General features: G+C 42.8%; 1 long non-coding RNA gene across 1 annotated transcript in view; it reads right to left on the bottom strand.

Annotated features, from left to right (window-relative positions):
- LOC134472776 (uncharacterized) overlaps window positions 1–19,816 on the bottom strand; it is a 28,103-nt gene extending 8,287 nt beyond the window's left edge. The window contains exon 1 of the long non-coding RNA XR_010042748.1: window positions 19,524–19,816. This is a non-coding gene — a long non-coding RNA (uncharacterized LOC134472776). The remainder of the gene's footprint in view (window positions 1–19,523) is intronic.
- Between the last annotated feature and the right edge of the window lie 1,051 nt (window positions 19,817–20,867).

Below are 20,867 nucleotides of genomic sequence, written 5' to 3'. Positions count from 1 at the left end.
TTAAAAAAAAAAATTAAATCATTCATTGTCAGAACTTTTCTATTTAAACAGTAGTGAGAAGAATATTTAGGAAACTAATCTGGAAATTAAATTAAAGAACTAAACTCTAAATCTCATTTCAGAAATAAAAGACAATGATTCCCTTCAGGGTTCCCCACAAGCCCTTGTTATTAACATGGTCTGAGAACAGAGCTGGAACTTGGAAAACATGATGGTATTCAAGCAAATTCATAGCCCACAGTTGATGCTTGGGCCTGTGTTCCTAAATACAAAGTCACAGAATTAGTGCCTGAAGTAATATATATTTAAACTAGAGGGAACAAAGTGTTTGTGGTAAACACGTTCAAGAATCTAGAAGTGAATATTAATTTAGCATTTGAATGTGCTTAGGTTTTTTATGCCACATAAATGCGATTCTCCCTGGCAGGAATAAAGGACCGTTGGTGGCACTATAGGGAAAAATCTAGGGCAGCACTCTCTTGCCCTGGTCACAAGTTGCTTTGCCACTGCAGATTCTTGTAATTATAAAGCAAATTCTTTTCCATTTTGATTTGATGCGGTAGGGATTATTTCTCTGTTGAGGACTGAACAGAATGTGGCTAGATGTTGAGAAATACCTAATTTATGTAACTTTCTGAGTGTGTTCTCCACATGTTAGACTATGTTGTTTCATACAAGAGAAGAGTATGTACATAATTCCCTTCAAATACTGCAATTTTTATAAAGACAGAATTCTGCTAGACACATGGGGGAATATATCTCCCCTAATGTAAAGCTCAGAGCATCCTTGAGTGGTACCAGCTCAGTGGTACTCTACATGGAAACAAATACCATGCATTCATTTTACATTACTCAGCAACACCTTTTTCCTCTTCAAATCATAGTAAGCAAAGCTGCAAAAGATATCATGTATTTTTAAACTCAGAAAACTACGATCTTCATGCTTCATGAAGTACAAAAATCTACAGTACAAAACTACTTTTTCTTTAAATTTTACTTGCTTTTTAATTTTATAATACTATAGAATACCTAGTATGTTTTCAAACTACTAATGGAGTGTCTGTACCATATTTTTAGTTATGCAGACTCTCAATATCTCTATGTACCTCATCTCTTTGAATAAATTTATTTCTCCCAAACAAATCACAATTTTTTTCCCACCGAAAAACTGAGTGTGCAGTCTAGGGCTATACCACCCACGCTGAACACAACCAGTCTCCTCTGAAAACCTGAGGGTGAGACAACTGTCATCTTACAAACCATAGTCTCACAATGTCACAGAATGAAGTCCTGGACAGGGAGGTGCTAGAGAGGAAGTGTCCACTGAAAACACGAGGAAAGTAGCTCCTGGTGGCTTTGGTCCTGCATCCACAAGCAGACAGCAAACTTGTCCGCAAACAGTGATCACCTGTCACAGTGGCTCTGTGGGTTTAGAATGATCCACTGGATTTAGGATTTAGGCTTTGTCATCAAGAGTCTAGAGGAAATCAACTACTCAGCTGGAGTTCAAAGAAGACCAGTTACTCTGGGTTTCTGCATTCCCAAGTCCAGCCCGAAGGTTGCAAGAAGCTGTCCACTAACAGCACAGGCTGCATAAAGTTTCTTTCCTGCGGGTCAGGATTCTTACTTGCCCTCTCTTATCCTAACTCTTTTTCTTTTTCCTTTTTGGTTTTACATCTCTAAGCTTAACTTGCTGCTTAGTCTGATTTATCTCCCTTAATTTAGGGCCCATGCTATTTTCTTGGTATCCAGCTGGGTTACTCTTAGGCCCTGGGCCTTTATGAAAGTACCTTGACCTTCTGAGTGTGGAAAGCCAAAAACCTCTTTCTATCCAGCTCCTGTCATTTTCTTTATATTGATATAAAGATGGAAGCAAAGTGACATTTGGCAGTGGTACCAGTGGTACTCTGACCTCTTGGTAAATGTTGAAATACAGAAATGTTCCAAAGTAGGTGACTGCTCTTTTGAAAGTTCTGTTTAAATAAAATTAATCCGGTGAATACAGATAATGCATACTGTAAGTCACAATGGTGAGGAACAAGGGATATCCAGTTTTTTAAAAGAAGCAGGTAATAGTACAATTTAATGGGTAATTTGCACAATAACACAAATGAGAACAATTTAGAGAAAATTTGGAAGATACATTTGGGTGGCCAGAAAAATGAAAGCAATTTCATGGACTACTGTCCAGGTGTACAGGAGGTTTCAGACTGATAGAGAACAAAAAGATTAGCTCAGTGGCGGAAGCACTGCCTGGTAAGCACAAGGCTGTAAGTTTGATCCCTGGCACCAAAATAAATGAATAAATATCAAATCATGCCCCAGGGTAGTGTTTAAAACTCTCATACTGAGTGTAACCGTAACTCCTGAGCATATTTATGTTGCTGTATACGTAAAAAGCTAAAGTTGTTTGGAGCACTTTGTAAGTGAAACCAAATGAATGAGATATTTTTCTTGCCCTCGAACTGGTGACTAAAAGTGAAGTCTGAATAAAAAGAAATATCCCAACCTAAACAAACTAAAAAGAACTGTAAACAATCGGAATGCCTATTGCAGGAGTTATTAAGTGCTAGCTGAAGCCCCACTCTCTAGTTAGGGTAGGGAAGGAAAATAAAAAGAAGGCATTGCAATCCAATTATTAGGGTTGGAAAGATTATTTTTCTTTCTTCTCCTGATGCTAATTTTGGGGGAAGACGACGCAAGACTATTAATCACATAATAGTACTTGTAAACAAAAAGGTAAATTATTCATGACCTTATCAAACGTACTTAGTAATGTTCTTCAGTATTGATTTGAACTAGGAAAGAAGACAGGGAGAAAATGAGGAGAAAGCAGAACATTGTGGCTGGGGGAAGACATATTACCACTACGAGGACCAGGAAGGCATGGGTCAGGAAGATCCGGTGGAAGGCAGCCATTCTTGAACCATCAGGCCAGTGCTAAGCCTGAAAAGGTAGTGACTGGTGCTATGAGTAGGGGATTATAGCAGTCACAGTGGCACGCCAGGTGTACCAGCTTTGAGATCCACCGAGGGCATGCCTAGTAGAAGAGACTTACCAGTGTCTCTGGGTGGGTGACAGAGCTGTGACCTTGGGTACTATCTGGTTTATGGCCCTTCCTCTCTACGGCCGTCCCAGGCTACTCTGAACTAAGCAGTTTAGACCCATCATGATGAGGTTCCTGCCTTCTAACCTGCTGACCTTGTATGACTCCCCCAAACCTTGAGTTCAATTAAATGCTCTTCCTTCGTCAGAGTGGGTATTGTGTTTAGCAATGGGAAAATTAATACGGAGGAAGATCTAGGGTGAACTGTCATGCAGAGGCTATGAGAAGTGATCAGGAAAAAGTCATATCATACTTGAACCCTCACGTAAGACACTTTGAGTTGGAAGACCCCATCCCCCACTCAAAAGAAACCTCCAGGAACACGCTTGCCCTCAAGAAGAATCTGCAGCAATATTCAAGTTATTTAGTACAGTACAAAAAGCCAAAATCACAGGCAATGTGCTTGTCCTTTAAACATTTGCCCTTTCCCATCTTCCTCTCTTTTTTCTTTTTTTAATTTTAAAACACAAAAGAATAAAAATAATGATACGGGATTTAAAAACAAAATAAATTACAAAATACTGTTTTTACAGCAGTTTTTAGGCTCATGATAAAACTGAGAGGCAGGTGCGGGATTTCCCATACCCCTCCCACACCACTCAGTGCCAGCCTCTCTCCCCATCCGCATGCCCCAACTCGAGTGGTGCATTGTTAGTGCTGACGGACCACCCTGGCACATCACACCATGCACACTCGTAGTCCTATCTAGGCTTGCGATGGACCTTGGGAATTCTGTGAATTTGGACAGTCAGTGGTTCTATGCCCATCTCTATAGCTTCTTTTCCCCCCCAGAACGTTGTACCCTTAGAACCATACTGTAACGTAGCTTTTTCAGACTGGCTTTTTTTACTTAGTAACATGCATTTGAGTTTTTTTCATATCTTTTCTTGCTTTGATTGCTCACTAATTTTTCATAATGAAAAAATCCTTTATTTGCTAGAGAATTAACAGCTTATTCATCCATGTACCTCCTAAACGCTGTCTTATTTTTTGCCAAGTTTCAGCAATTATGAATCAAGCTGTTTAAACCTCCACGGTTTTGTGTTATCTTCCAGGATCCCCACGCTTTTGCTTACATTTAGGTTCATGAAGCGATTTTGAATTTATCCTTGTAAAATGTAGAAGGCCTATATCTAAATTTTTTCTTCCATATGTGTTATGCTGTTGTTCCAGTACTATTTTTTAAAGACTATCTTTGCTTCATTCTATTGCTCTTGCTCCTTTATCAAAGTTCAGTTCACAATATTTATTTAAGTCTATTTCCTCAGTTTTTGTTGATCTGAAAAAGCTTCATATTTCTTTTACTTTTGAATAATAATTTTGCAGAGTGCAGAATTGTACTTCAGTAGCATTTTCTTAACACTTTAAATATTTCATTCCATGGTCTTTCTATGCAGGTGGTTACTGACCAGAAGCCATGTGAAGTGCTTATTTTGTCTCTCTAAAGAGAAGGTGTCTCCCACTCCCTTGTGGCTTTCAAAATCTTTTTTTCATCTTTGATTTGCTGAAGTTTTGAACTTTGCATGTTTAGGTATAGGGTAGATCTGATACATTACTCTTTATGTTTGTTTTCTCCTGATGTTTATCTTGCTGCATACCCTGCATCTGTGACTTGATGTCTAATATGAATTTGAGAAAAATTGTTAGTTATTGCTGATTGAAGGTTTTTATCTTTGTTCCTCTCTTTCCTCCCTTTACATACATGTTACCTCGCTCGTAGTTACTCCCTCCCATCCTTGAATATTCCTCTCTTTTTTGTCTTTGTTTCCTTTGATTTTCAATTCTGGATCTTCCTGTTCACTTACCCTGGAGCTCAGACTCTTTCTTCTGCTCTGTCTGCCCTTCTAATAGCTTCCTCAAACACCATCTTCTTTTTGGTTATGGAGTTTTAATCTCTCCTATCCCATTCTGATTATGTTTTTGGATTTTCATGGTCTCTACCTTGCCTACCTGTTCCTTTGTCCTTTGTTTCTTTGTCCATTATCTTGTAGCATCTTAATCAGAATCTTTAAAAACTTCCCCATAAGATCATTCCCACATCTCTGCTATGTCTGATTCTGAGGCTTGCTGTGGCCCTTCAGTTTTCTCTTTTAGTACATCTTGTAATTTTTTCCTCTCAGTAGCAGAATATAATGCACTAGATAAAAGGAACGGATGTAAACAGGCCTTTTAGAATGCGTCTATATTCCTCTGATCAAGTTTCAGCCCTTTAGGTAGCCTGTCTCTGATTGTTAACTTTACAAGTATTTCTCAGTCCCCTGCTCTTAAAAGCGGAGTCTTTCTCTTTGCCAGTGCAAGAGCCTAGAGTGGCCTAGAGTTGGGTATTTCCCTTCTACTGTGTGGAAGGCTGGAGCTGGATGGAGTCAGGCAATGCCTTGTCTCAGTTCACACAGGGTTTGGTAATATGGTTAATTAGTTCCTCAGGAGAGCAGGCGCTGTTAAGAACAGAGTACTCTGGTGTGTTTCCCCTCACGTGCCAGAAGGACTGGGGATTTTTCTGCAACAATTATGGTGAGAAACTTGTCTCGCTCACAGAGGTCAGACTCATCAAAGTGGGGGGAACTCCCACTACCTGGGCTCCACGGAACCCTCAGCTCGGCTTTACCCACATCCTGAGCTTCCAGTTATAGTTCAGGTTCCCTGCCCAGCCCTGGTTCCCAGGAACATTTCCCCTCAGGAGCCTTAGCTCCAATAGGCTGTGACTCCTGTATTCACCCCCGTGACTCCACAGTTTTGGGGTCACCAACCCAAGTGGTACCCTCACCTGTGCTATGGATCCAAAATGAGCAGCTGACTTCTCAGTCTGCTCAGCTCTGGATTTGGAAGGATGTGAAGTGGCGAAGTCTAAGCTCCTCACATGAACAGCCAGAAAACTGGAGAAACTGCTCCTCCTTTTAACAGAAGAAAAAAATCAGAAAATGAAGGGAAGAAAGAATGAAAGAACCACGAGCTAAGAAAAAAGCTAAACATTACGAAACTAAGAAGAGATTGATGTTTTAAAATGAATAACTGTTTATACTTAAAAGTGGCCATAAAGGTAGAGAATCTGAAAAATATTCCTAAATGAGTAAATGACAAGGTAGTGCTTGGGACACTGAAGACAGTGCAGACTACTCAGTAAACCAGACACAGTTAATGCGTGTGTGGCTGTAATATATAAGTATGATGACTAAGAATGCAGTGTTTTGTAAAATATTTTTTGCTCATGAAAGGTGTTTTGATTTTTTATATGTTCATTCTATAAATTAGAATGTAAGCAAGTCTCAACTATACAATAGCATTTGGACCTAAATTTTAGAATGTATTTTTTATTCTAAATTGTTCTGAAAAACCTCTGTAGGTCAATCTCCGCATGTCAGCTTTAGAAAAGGTAGAAACGGGTGTATACAGTTTGTGCCTATATGGTAGGTAAACATATTGTTACTTTTCAGACTTCTTTTTTAAAGTTTATATTAGTCCATGTGCACAGTACATAACATATCTTTAAGTTATATAAGAAAAAAACTAAAACAAAAAACAAAAGCTGACATGACAATGAATTTTTGTCCTCCTGGAGAATGGTAATGGCTCCTGTCTTAGTCTAGATTCCTTGAAATGCCTGTCCTCACTTTTTAAAAATAAGGAATAGTGGCTTAGCAGAGCGATAGATTACACTTTATGAAAATGCATGGCAAGACTTCATCCCTCTGAACGGAGACTCCTAGGGTTCTTTACAGCACAGGTACCACAGAGGGTCACTTAACGGAAGTCGCTTGTTCCAATGAAAAGTCCAGCACTAAAAAGGGAAAAAAACACCTCAGAAATAGTTGCAAGTTAAACTACTGCGATTCACATAAAGTTAGACATTGGACAACACATTAAGTGTGCTGGGTCTATTTAAATAAGCGGTGATTTCCTAGCTGAGCTGTCATGAGTCACTTACTTTTGAAGGACATAGTCGTTACTCTAAATTCTAATGTAATAGATGAATCAGCGTCAGACAGCCCTAAGTGTAAGGTACAGTAAGAGGTGTCAACACGCGACCCACACGCCAGGTCACATCACGCGTCGTCACTTTCCAGTGCTGTCCTCCATGTGCTGTGGCTGTACCGCATGCTTTGCTCTGAGCCCTCTCTGCAGCCTGGCTGCCTTCCCCCCATAGTCGGCTGGCACCCTCCTGCTGTAAGCCCTCTCCCTTCGAGTCTTACAGCAGCAGCCAGGCCTCTGCTCTCCCGATGCACCCTGAATCAGTTCCAGTTCATCGCAAGCACTTGCCAGCAAGTTCCAAAGCGCGTCCAGTTGTTTTCTCAGCTTGCATTGGGGCCCTCGCCCCAGGGCTGCGAGCTTTCATTTCCTCCCTTTAAAAAGTGGTCGTGGAGGCCTCACCCTGCTGCCAAGCCTGAGAAGGCATCTCTCCCTGCAGATGAGTCTGGGTTCTGCCCTGGGCTGCATTAACGAAATCAATCCCCAGCGATATAAGACGCACACGACTCGATGTGATCCGACAGTCTGCGTCCAGAAACATAAGCCAGCGGACACGTGAAGAGCCGCGAGGAATCAGACACGTCCGCCGCATCTGCTTGGCCTCCGGCACAGGCTTTTCCTCCAGTGTCTCCTGAGATCCACTCTGTCTTCCAGGTTGACAGCCTCGCCCACAACCCACGCATCTTCAGAGCAAATAGAGCTGTGTGGAATGCGATCGTGCACAGCAGCTTTCTGTCAAAAGCACAATCCAATGGCAGAAAGCCTTTCAAACAACCTCATGATAAAACTTCTTCCATGTTTTCCCCAGTGAAGAAAGACCTAATATGAGTGATACATGGTTTACTGATTTAAAGTTCCTCTGTCTAGGCACTTAGATTATAATTAGTCTACGGCATATTTCAGTATGGGAGAACTTCACGCTCACCAAGTCTCAGCTTCCTCCTGTACCGCCACCCTGATGTTGTAACAGAGTTCACAGGCTCCAGTCTGAAGTTCCACTCTCCTGAGCGTAGCCTTTGAGTCCCCAAAGTGACACTGAGAAGTACTGGAAGAATGCTGGAAGTTCAAGTGCAATTGCAAATATTTTAACTTAAATATTTTGATTAATTTTATTAACCAGTGCATAAAGCTCACCATATTTTATACCATTTAATAATCTACTTTGAATAGCTAAAATTTTACTATCTCACTGGTCTGTTCTTCCCATTGTGCTCAAAGTTAAATCATGAAGAACATATAGACTCCCAAAAGACATAACTAGGTTCACACCTCCATACAAATTCCTCCATTCAGGCAAGCAGAAAAGCCCCACTGAATTTACTTCACAGGCAGACCAGAGTCTGCGATTTCATCAGGCCTTCCCAGCAGTCTCTGCAGACCTTCAAGATGTCAGAGGAGATAAATGGGTCTTATAGTGTTACAGACAATTAGACAGGAAACAAAAACCGTGCCCTCTTTGATGTTTCCAGCAATGTCTCTTTCTTGTCTGCATCTCTAGGCTTAGTTCCAAGGAGACAAAGATTTTCCTTCTCAAGAGAGCGCCTCCCTAACCAAGGAATTCAAATCCATCCCTACAACCATTTTCCCTGATTGCACAGAATCTTTAATCCACTACAGATCTTATCTCTAGCTCTAGTATTTGAAAGGAAGTCTCAAGTGACACCAAATTGTAATCAACTCCTCCATCACTCTTCCCAAAACTCCAGTAAGCAATCTTTCCACAAATTCCAGTCAATCCACGACATCAGGGCTTCAGATTGTGCCACCCATCTTTTTCATAATGATGTTCAGTGAAATCAGCCCTCTGCAATGCACTGTGTTTGGTGGTGTTTGTGTTAATCTCTTGAGAAGGGTCTTCCAGATTTCCAATGTGTTTGTCATTTTCCGTGACTTAGAAGTCCAACTTTGCTATTTTAGGCAGAAGCTTTTCAAGTTTTCTTGCCAGGGATGCTTGGAGTTATATGGTTTCTTGATTCTGGAAATAATTCCCCCAAATAAGCCTCTCCATGTGGAGTCCAGAAGTTCTTGGTGGAGTCATTTGCCCTCTACCTGTCTTGCTATTGAGACATCCTTGAAGAAAGTTTCATGAATGCAGCCAAAGTTATTGCTAAAAGTGTGGCTTCGTGGACCACAGGCTCCAAGGTTTCCATGGTGAAAAGTCAGACAAGAAGTGGAAAACAGACACAGTCATCCAGATGTGCATCATATATTGTTAGAATCAAAGCTTTAAATGTAACAGCAAAGCAATTGAGCTTTAATTTCTCTGACACTTCCATGAATTCATCTCCTGCATAACATCAATTCATCTTCTAAGTTTCTGAAAACAGAATGACTGTAAATTTAGAAAGTGGGAGTGTTTTCATATGTAAATAATCAATTATCACCCTGTTTTTAGGAAAGGGTATATGACTATTTGCTTTGATTTTGGGGGTCAGCTTTATTGAACTATGGTGAAATGCATTTCACTAATTTTGAATATGCCATTAGAAAAGTTTTGAGAAATACACACAGTTCTGACCACCATGACCATGATGCAGAGGATTTCCTTGGACCCCTTGGCAGCTAATTTCCTCCGTCCCCATCATGAGCACTGGAAACCACTTTGCTTCCTATCCCTCCTCTTTTGTCTTTTCTAGACTTGGATAAAACTGGGGTCATATAATGTGTACTCTTCCTGCCCAGCGTCTCCCACCTCATAACACTTTGAAGCTGTGTCTGTGTTGATGGAAGAGTCTAATTCATTCTTAACGTTGGTGTCATGGCCGATTTCTGTTCTGCTAGCTCACCTCTTAAGTTCCTTGTTTCCTAAATCAAGACTAACCTTGATCTAGAAGAGCTGATAGGGAGAATGCACATGCCCATGACGGAAACCTATCCACAGTGGGGTGGCTGAGTGTCCTGACCTCTCGGGGATGAATGTGCTGTTGGCCCCAAGCCTTGCTGAGCTCCAGGCTGACCACAGCAGGTGGTGTTGCTCTGGCCCCAAGTCAGCTGGCTTCTGGCCAGTGAGAAAGGAGATGTCCCAGGGCAGAGGAAGACAGTCACCGCAGTATTTCTTTCCCCAGCCTTTGCTTTGGTCAGCTCTTTTCATAAAGGCTACATTTCCTCTTTGGCATCCAACAAACCCACCATGGTTCCAATTTCCATCGCGTCATCCCAGCTCATGGGTTTCAGCCACACCAGTTTACTTCATTCTGTGGTCTTGCAAGCCTAGTTAATAAAGACTTTCTCTACTGCTAATTTCTGTGTCTTCACTGTCTCTCAGCCTCACCATAACCAATATAAACCATTCTGTTTCAAATTCCCCTGCTGTGGCTTCTTGAAGCATCTACTGTGTTTAGCTGTTGTCATAGCATGGAGCTGACATTCTCTCAAAAGCTTATGCATTCAGAGGCGAGGTGTGGGAAGACGATGGGTCTTGGGCGCTGTGCTCATGGGTGAATTCACCAACCTGTGAGCATCACAGCTGAGTCTACTGTTGGGAGTCAGGTTGTGCAGAAGATGCAGGACACTGGGCCTGGCCCCAGCAGTGCATCTCCCTCCCAGGGTCGTTGGCTGTTATGTCACCCGCAGCTGAAGATCCTTCCATCACGATGCTTCTGTGTTAGACCCTGCCAGCCCCCAGCTGGATATCTGAACCAAAGTAAACCTTTCTTCCTCCTCCAAGTTGCTGGTATCGAGCCTCACACCCTAGCCACAGGAAAGTCAGTAAGGTTCCAGTGAGACTTTGATTACATTGCACAGAATCCAAGCCACTCAACTATCAACCTGTCTTATAATGAAAGTTTATCTTTTTTGATAGTCATGCCATGCTGAGCATGATTACCGTTCCCACTTATAAGAAGGTCACAGTGCAAGAAAGTAGGAGAGGTTAAGGTGCAAGAGGTTGAGCATAGGTTCAAGAGCTCAGAATGGGCCTGGAGGAAGCCTGAATAGGCTGCACAGGGGAGTTTGTATAACCTTAGCAAAAGTGTAAACGCATTGTGTGATCCAAACCATGTGAATGCAAGCTATTTCTGAGCCTTTCTGATTGTACTGGAGAAGTACATTTCCCAGATCAGTAGCTGCTATGGCCCGACATGTGAGATGACATTGATCTAGCCTAGCAATACCACACTCAGCATGGCAGGTAAAATCGGGGATCCTCCTTGTTTGGGTTTGTGGCAGTCTGTTATCGTCGCTGGGACCCATCAGAGTTTTGTAGGAGAGAAGCTGTAAATTAAGTAGTGATAGAATGGAAACCACCACCCTGCACTTTGTCAGTGATGCTAATCATTGCCACTATTGCTTAGATTCAGCATCCCGACTCACTTACCATTGGCTAGAGAATAGAGTGCTGTGGAGGGATGGTCAGGGTCGGATGTCTTCACGGAGTCTATCCTGCTACCCTTGCTATTTCTCAAAGGCCAAGCACTCAATATGGGGAACATGCCAAACATCAAGCAAGTGTATTCCCACAGTCATCAGAGATTGGGGTAACAACTGCTCAGAAGATTAAGGAACCAGGATTAAAACTACTGCACTTTATGCTGGCTCCCTACACCCCACTCTAAAAGGGTGCTGTGGTGGCCACCAGAAACTGGTACCCTCAGTTCTCAAGATATGTGATGATTCCCCTTCTACAATTTGTTGATACCTGAAGAAAGGTCTACGAGTCTCTTTGGGGGAGACCTGGGGACGTGTTACCATTTGCACTGTCCGAGGACTGCACACTGCTTCCTCTCAGAAGTGTGATCTGTCTTCTAGCCAGCAGAATCTGGCTGTGAATCTGGTTGAAAGTCAGAAGCAGGGCTCAAAGACCAAGGCTCTTTGTAGAGTCAATCGCCCTAAGGCTCCTGGCCGCTACCACGGAATTCTTTTATACACTGCACAGTGAGCTACTAGTTGTCCACTCATTCCATGCTAGAGACACCACATCCATCAACCATCTCCATCCTTCTCTGGTGATCAAACTCCTGGGATGTTTCTCCAGCTGTGCATCTCATTTCGGCAAACCCGTGAACCTGGCTCCAGACTCACAAACACTTTCTCTTGGCACCCTTCTCTGCGCTTTGACCACAGCACTGTGAGAGTCACAGTGGTGTTTCCTACCGCCATCCCTGGGCTGCAAAGGAAGCCGGCTCTGAACCACTGAGCAACGCTGGAGCCCTCTGGCCTGGGGGTCTTGGACGGTGTGTCCCTATGGTCTTCTTGTAGGACGCAGTCCTCTCATGGGTTCTCTAGGCTTACACACCTGTCCCCTCTGTCAGGATCCCCCTCTAACTCTTTTACAGTGCATTTCTTTTGGTGCATTTTAATCTCAATTTAGGGCAGAGGACAAAAGACACTGGACCGTGGGCCAGATCCAGTCTGTTACCTGTGTTTGTAGACTAAGTTTTATTGGAGTCACACACAATCACCCTCATGAATCCATCATTTATGGTCGCTCTTCTTCCCCAGTACAGCATTGAAACTATCTGGCCCACACAGTAGAAAACATTCACCCACTGTCCTTGGAAGCTAAACTTTTCATATGCCTATGCTTCTAGCGATCATCCTAGTCAGAGGCCACTTCCCAAGTGTTAGCTCTGTATCCTGAATGGCTGGTCATAAATACCTTAGTGCTCCCCTGCCCTTTTATCTGACTAGGCATTTCAGAAAGTGTCCCATGTATAGACTCTGAGCTGGTGCACACTGGGAAGGTTTGGTGAGGTTCTGGGAGTCTGAGCCCCTGTTCCATCATCAGCCCTCTGTGTCCTTGCTGGCTTCTGTTTTAATTAACCCAGTTATGTGCCTTCTAGCTACAAGGAGACCAAGGGACAAATCCTAAGGTGGACATTGTTAACTTGCAGAAAAGAGGCAAGGAGAGAACTAGCTCCAAACAATGAGGCTGCTGATGTACCCTCAGAGGGTGCCCAGGAGTCCTGCTTTTCCAGGTTTGGTGGGTATCAGCCCAGATCTCCAATGATATTTATCAGGTCCCATTTGTGCCCAACCAATCTTGGCATAGCAGAACTGCAGCTTTCTTGGTACATTTATCCTCACTGGCCTCGGTTACTCTGCACGCTTATTCCTGGGCCTGGCCCTGTTTACTCTTCCATCTCACTATGAATGATTAGAATCCTTTAGATGCTTCCAGGGCAGCTTTCTGACTTTCACAGTTAGCTTCTGTTAACCATCACTTTCCACGTTCTGCCTTACTTTGTTGTTTGTCTGAAATATCAGTCAAGTCCACTATTACAGTTAATATTTCCAAGTGACTCAGAGAATGGATTAGCTAATTAATTCCCTTTCATCAACATACATCGCACTGAGGACCGGCTGCCCTCCACCTCCACCAGCGGGGATGAGCTCTTTCTGACCAATAACATGCAAACGTTGCTGCTCCACAGAAAGTGAACACTTAGAACCTGAAAGGAAGAAGATGTGATGGACCTGGAGGAAGGCACGTGCCTGTTTATCTGTTCATCTTTCTTTCCAACTGCTCCCAGTCTCACTGGGAATTTCACTACAATATTAACTGTTTCCTTTCCATTGTCTCTTACCTTACCAGTTACCAAGGTTCTTGAATTTGATACAAAGTATTTAAAGCCTTGTTAAAATTATTACCATTTGTACTAAACCATGCTAATATTCATGCCATACCGACATCAAACATAGAAACTAAACTGCAGGTATAACCCAAACTGCAACACCCTTACTCGACACATCTGCACTGGAAAGGGATTTCCTCAATGTAAAAAGAAAGACACTCACACTTGCCTTGTGTGTAAGTACTTAAAGCTGCATCTGTGGTGGGCTTACTTTTAAAATCTGAACAGAAGTTACTATAAAATACAATGTTTGCATGTGGCTTTATGTGCCTTTTTCCTTCTCCTATGTAATGGGTGCTTTGGCTTTCCAGTCTTGGTAGATAAATCAGTGCTAAGAAACAGAGCTTAAGGGAAGAACTCAAGGGATGAGTTCCCTGTTGAGAAATGATTGTGAGGCAGAGGGGAAGTTAAGGAGAGGAAGAGGGGTTTTGCCGCCCACCTCTGTGGGTGACTATTGAGACGCATGTTCCCCTGACCTAACTCAGGGTTGAAAGGAGGATGCATTTATTCGCTGGAACTTTCAGAACGAAGCATTAATAGTCACAGACTGATTATGAAATGCCCGTGGAGGACATGGGCTGACTTGGCAAACGGTGACTTTCAGCTACTGTGTAAGCATACTGGGGAGGAAACAGAAGACAGTCTGTGTGATAAGGAAAGAAACACATTCCTGAACACAGCAGGAGAATGATCAGAAGAATGAGGAGCAGAAAGAGGCTACCTGGAGGGCAGAGCCCTGGCCCCACAGGGAAGGGGTGTTAACTGCTCCCCAGAGCCTTGCATGGGCCGAGATCGCTGGGTCTCAGCCACACACAGGCTCCGGGCTCCGCGCCAGCAGAGGTGAGGAGGACTGCACACCTCTTCATGGAGTGGGTTAACCTAGACTAGAGCCCTTAGGAGTGCTGCCTGTGCCCTAGGAGATAGATATTTTCCATGGGGTAAGGAGATGTAAATATCTCCCTTTCTCCTCTTCAACTCCAAAGAGAAACATTTTATTGTATTGTGATATGAATCTGCTTCTCTACCACACAAACCTGAATGTGGCTTTTTCATCTATTTTTTTATGGTTATGCATCTCTGTGTGGTAACACTGAGCTGTAGTATTCTCAGGGGTGCAAATAAATAAGCAAAAGTGCATACATGATTGGTTATGACTCTGTTTCCCTCTGTGATACCAAAGGGAAGGTGCAGATTCAGCCTAAGCCAGAAGCTACCAGTTAAACGCCAACTGCAGACCATGCTTCTGTTCCTAAATGGAATAAAAATTATTTTTAACTTAAGAATTGTTTTCTTCTAGGCCTTGCTAGACCTAAACTAAATGTCATCTAAAAAGAGGATATATTTATCACTGCTTTTTTTTCTTTATATTTATTTTATTATACTTTTTGAGGCAAGGTTTTGTTATGTTCTCCCAGCTGCTCACAAACTTAATTAATTTTCCTGCCTCAGCCTCGGGAGTAGCTGGGACAATATGTGTATCACTGCCTGAAACCGGTACTACAAAGTTGAAAGTAAGGACACCATCATTCTACAGCATGAAATCTGGTAAAGTCATAATGAATGAAGGTAACAACTGAGAGAGAAAGCCAAGTCTCAACTTTAGGTTTGTAGTCAATCTAGAGGCTTTCATGCCAAACATGTGGAAGTTTTTAATGCAATTGATGTACAAGTGTTTAAGGGTTGGCCCAATAAACTTCGAGGTCACTGAAACTTCTTAAATATTAACTAAATTAATCAAGTATATATAAAGCACTAAGCTAGGTTTGGTGGTACACTCCTATAATGCCAGCACTCGGAAGGTTGAGGCAGGAGAATTGCTGCAAGTTCAAGACCACCTGGGCTACTAAGTGAGTTCAAAGCCAGCCTGAACTGCATAGTGAGACCCTGTCTCAAAAAGACAAAGAAATAAATAAATACATAAGCAAACATTAGTGTGTATTCCAATTTAATGTCATTGTTCCCAAGAGAGACCAGACTCCATAATTAGGAGCAAAAAACTACAACCAACCAAACAAAAAACAACCCAAAAAGTAGGAGAGGCCAGAAAACAAGGTGAAGAAAGTATTGCCACATCCTTCGATGTTTGCACAAAAGCCAACTTTTATGTCCAGAGATTGGCAAAGGGCCTGGGATGTAGCTCAGTAGCCCAAGGGCCTGCCTGGCAAGTCTAAGGTCCTGAGTTCAAGTCCCAGTACAAAAATAAAAAAATAAAAATAAGCAAAATGCCACTTGCCTTTATCAGTACATTCAGAAAGTTAATGATGATTGAAATGTAAGACAGGAGACACTGAGGCAGACGTCAGGCTGCCAAATAATCATGGAAAGCACAATAGGGAAACAAAAACAAAAACATGTGATTCACCAGTAGCAAGCACACAAAGAAAGAAACACAACTGTACCCTACAAACTTGGGAGTCACGGCAGGAGGACGCAGTAGGATACGGGACCAGGCCCTCAGAGCTTTGTCAGATGTAAACAACAAGCGCATTCTGATGAGTGTTACCAATACCACGTGACCCCTGGAGAGCAGCCTGCAGGACGGTCCTGGCAGTGCCCTCAAGAGCGCTGTCAGGGTCTGATCTAGCCTGAACTGAGAAGATGACCTGAAGCCTGAGAACACCGCTCTGGACTACGGTAACAACCCCCACTAGACACGGAAAACAACCCAGAAGCAGAGGCCAAGTCATCCAGTGGAGGCTGTACTGACGTCACAGCAAGACCTGACTGGCCGGAATTCTCCACCAACAAAGTCTGAAATCACAGTGGTGGGAAAGGCCGTGCCAGCCCCAACCTGAGAAGGGGAGGAACGGGGCTCAGCTAAGGTCATCAGAAGCAGACAGTGCCACCCACTCCCTAAACCAGGAATCGGGACCCAGGGTGAGTCTGTTCAGAGCTGCTCCTATTTAAACCAAGTACAGTAACTACACAGACACACGCACAAACACACACACTTGCATACATGTACATGCACACTACGTCAATAAAATTTAAAAACCACTTGTCAGAGGAGATCATGGCAGGCAAAAACTAGATAAAGAATTTATTATTTTAAGGAAAAAAACCAAGTACAATAAAAAGATCATTTCCCAAAAATACATCATGCCATAAAGAACCCAATAACATAAATTCAATGCTATGAGTTCAAACCAAAGATAAGCAATCAATGAAATGAACGAAGAAACTCAGCATAGAGAAACGAGAGCAAATGTCACTTTAAATGTAATAAATGTGCTGTGAACATCAAGCCACAGGCGTACAGAGGCACTACATTACTGAGACTCGTGAATAAGATGGACTGAGAGTTTCCATCCCGCGTGACAGGATATGCATGAGAAGAAAGGATTTGGGGGCAAGGAAACCAATCCACGTGGAATGGCCCATCAACAAAGGAGGAAGAAAACACCCTCAAACACTTCTTAGACTAACAAAAGAAATGAAATTGCAGACGGAATCATTCCAGAAAACACACCCAAAAGCAAACCAAAAGAAGGATCTCAGGAGTAAAATGGTTAAGAGGCCTACGGCGAAAGAGACAGCGTCCTTGCAAACGCAGGAAAGCACAGAACTAGACATCAGTGAGATTTTTGTTACTGAAAAAAGAAATGGCTTAGAGCCTTTGAAAAAGGAAATTGGATAACACAGATAGGAAACCATCTGAAGGCCAAACAAGGAAGTTGGAAGTATTCATCTTCTTATTTTTACCTAATTAGGAGATCAGATAATGCTATATAAAATTTAAGACTTTGACATCATCTTGATGCTTTTATAACCTTTTTTCTTAACTTTAGAACTTTTTACGAGCTCTGTGGTAAAAATCACTGACTGGAACCAGACCAATCCATCTACTCTTTTTCTTTCTACTAAAATAGCTAATGCGAAAACTCCTGCTAAGAGGAAAACTTTAGACAAATTAACTTTAGAAAATTACATTTGAGCAAAAAGCAATTCCTGCATCAAGCAGCATCCCTAATCACTGGAGAGGGCTAAGCAGGAAACCTGTCACACTGCCCACTGGAGCAAAGCTAAGTGTGTGCCCTGCGTGGCCAATTGTGACAGGCTGGCCCTGGGCAGTGAAGCCTTCCTTACTTGTGACTGGCCCAAGTTTGACTGCTTCTCTGTATGGCTCTGATGGAAGCTGTAGTGGCCCATTTTCAATGCTATAATAAAACCCCCATCTGTCACCCAACTCCAAACACAGGTCTACAGTTGCAGGTGTAGTTACAGCCGTGGCCCCGCTGTTTGGTACAAACTTTCAGATTACTTCCTCCTTTATTGCTATAACAAAGTGCCAGTGGTCTTGCAAGTGGTGTCACCAAGTCTGTTAAATGACTCATGACGCTCCCTTCATGTTCGGTTGCTCTGAGCAGATAGCAGTCATTGCACACACCACACACAGCTGTGCACCAGCGTCTAAGCGCCCTGAAAGGACACCTCATGATGAGTCACATGATGCCTGTCCAAAGCATAGCACCAAGAGGCCAAGTGCACACCCCAGTAGGAGCCCACATACCACACTCGAATAAGCACGGGTACCAATGAATAGAAGACTTGACGTAACCAAGCAGTTTGTTTGTGGATTTCTTATACCTGAGTATTTACCGTATCATATATATTTACATAGGTACCACAAGAGATATTAACTTTCCTCCCACTATTTGTCAGCCAACAAGTAGTACAAAGCTACTCAGTGGCCTAAAACAGTCAGTAAGAAATGGAGAAATTTGCGGTGTAACTATTATAGCCATGGTAGCTAAAATCTGCAGTGGCTTTTTTTTTTTTTTTTTTTTTTTTTGGCGGAGAGGGGTGTACTGGGTATCATGCAGGGGTTTCTTAATCATAACCCAAGTTACCTTTGTGCCAAGTCTGGGAAGGAATATTCTACCAAAGATGCTCTTTCAGAGGGGTTTGTGGCATCTGGAAACCCCCACTTCACCCCATAGTGCAAATGAAGAGAGGCAACTAGTGTTCATTTCTGACTGGTTCTGGGATGGCTGGTGTTCTCAGAACCCTTCGCCCACACTGATCCTTTCTTCTCACTATGGAGACCTTAGGTTTCCCATGCACACTGTTGATTGTCAAATCCTTTACAGATAACTATACTCTGGAGGGCCCCAACAATTCCCTGTGGGACGCCTTGTGTACACAGAGTCACCAACTGGGAAGCACTAATAGTGTTTATCCATGGCTCTGCTATTGAATTATTACCATCTGGAGGCTTCTAACAACTATGACACTAGAGTAATAAATTTGCCTACAAACAAAGTGTCTTACTTTTGGCTTGCTTATTTGATTTCTGATATAATTTTGCTATAAAATCCTTACTACAGGTTTTACACACTTGCCAGATTTAAACAAGAAATCTAATATGATAATCTAAAAACTTAAATTTATAGAAAGGTCCAGATATGCAACTGAACAAATAACCACACTTCGGATATCAGTGCAACTGGCTTCCAGCTGAACTAGAAGTTCTGTGAGATCACGAAACAATTTAAGACTTAATATGACACACTCAACATTTAGAGAAGTTCTCATTAGCAATTATCGATTGTAAAACCTAGTTATTAAACTGTCGTGCCCTGAAAAGGAAAGAGGCAGAGCAGAGCAGATAGGAGCAGATGCCGGGGCTATGAGAAAGTGTATTCTCCTTCCTGGAGTGGCTGGCCCCCCGGTGTGGAAGCCATTGCTGCTGGGAGTCCTGCCTGTGCAGCTTTGCCTCCTTCCCAGGGGCTGCCTGTCCCAAAGGTCTGCAGTCCCACCTGCCCTGAGCAATGCAGTTCAATACCACACGCACTGAAGTCTGGCTGCAGTGAATGTGGAGAAAAATGACTATGCACGGCTCCTTCCAACAAGGCTCCAGCACGGTCCTCAGTGTCACTTACCAAGGGCCCCCGCCTCCAGCTTCCAGACTCCCAAGGGTCTGCTTCTCGTCTGCTGGAGAGCTGCAGAGGGCTGCTTTGTCCCTGTGAAGATCCACGGTAGCACAACGCTGAGGGCCTTGCAGCTCTGATTGTATCACAGTTACATGTGGAAGACTGGTGAAGCACTATTGTTAGAAGCGTAACCTTCCAGAAAGTGTGTTACACAGGACAAAACTGCATTTGGCTCTGGGCATGGACCTGCCTGCCCCCGCTCATGGGTGGTGTTGGCATCAACCCGGGAAGCTGTGCCAGTGCCACTGTGTTTAGGCAGCCTCTGTAATTGCTGTGTGATGTGTCCAAGCAAATAGTACCTGTCACTGGATATTTTCCCAGAAATTCCTCACAAATACAACACATTCTCTAAAGATGCTTGGCTTTTGTTATCATATCAGCTTTTCTACCTTAGAAAGATCCTAAATGACCAGAACATGGTCATTAACGGTAGGTGAAATTCATTTGCAGGTAATCAGATGATCCAGCCAGAGCCAGAAATACTCGCCCTGAGATTTTTGTTTGTTGCCTGCTTGCTTGAGACAGGGTTTCACTATGTAGTGCAAACAGGCCTTTAACACTATGCAGACCAGGCTTGCCTCAAATTCATGGTGATCCTCCTGCCTCAGCCTCTTGAAAACTGGGATTACAAGCATGTGCCACCACCCAGCTTCTCCTTGAGATTTTTATTGTTCTATGAGAAGTTGTGAAAACCAGAATGTTGGTTGTGAACCACTACTAGTCACTCTACTAATACTTTCCAGAGTTTGTATTATTGTAGCTATTTATTAATTAGTGATAAACTTCAGAGCTTTTAAAAAAGGTGTTTTAAGAGTTCAGGGAAAACAGACCATAGCCAGGCTCTCAATGAATTTATGTCTTTTATCTTTGCAAAAATGAGTTTCATTTCATCAACCCAGTTGTATTGTGTTGTTTATTAATAGGTTATCATGTGTTATTAGATGCTCATCGACCCCACATTCAGTTTGCACAGCTTAACAATTTCAGAACTGGATACCTTGGCACATTCTCTGGTGCACAATCCATTCTTGTAGTACCTGATGTTAGATTAGAAGTTTCGTGAGCCAGCCTATGTCTTCCATGGAATTCCAAGCGTTCCTCCCCAGTCTAACTGGCCTTTTTTACTGTATCAGAGGCCCGCACTTGTCCAAGTGCTTTACATAAACCTCCTCAGTGATGAAGAATTTTAAGTTTAGAGTTACACACGATAGCTGTCAGGATAATAAGAAAATAAAACAACTCTTTGCAGGTGACAAGACTTAACTGGCCACGGCAAAGATCTGATAAGAGTTT

The sequence above is a fragment of the Cavia porcellus genome, unplaced genomic scaffold (genome assembly GCF_034190915.1).
Source record: "Cavia porcellus strain 051 isolate PalLab524CR breed Dunkin Hartley unplaced genomic scaffold, mCavPor4.1 scaffold_24, whole genome shotgun sequence".
In the NCBI taxonomy this organism is placed as follows: Eukaryota; Metazoa; Chordata; class Mammalia; order Rodentia; family Caviidae; genus Cavia; species Cavia porcellus.
This window is presented reverse-complemented; position numbering and strand designations above follow the sequence as displayed.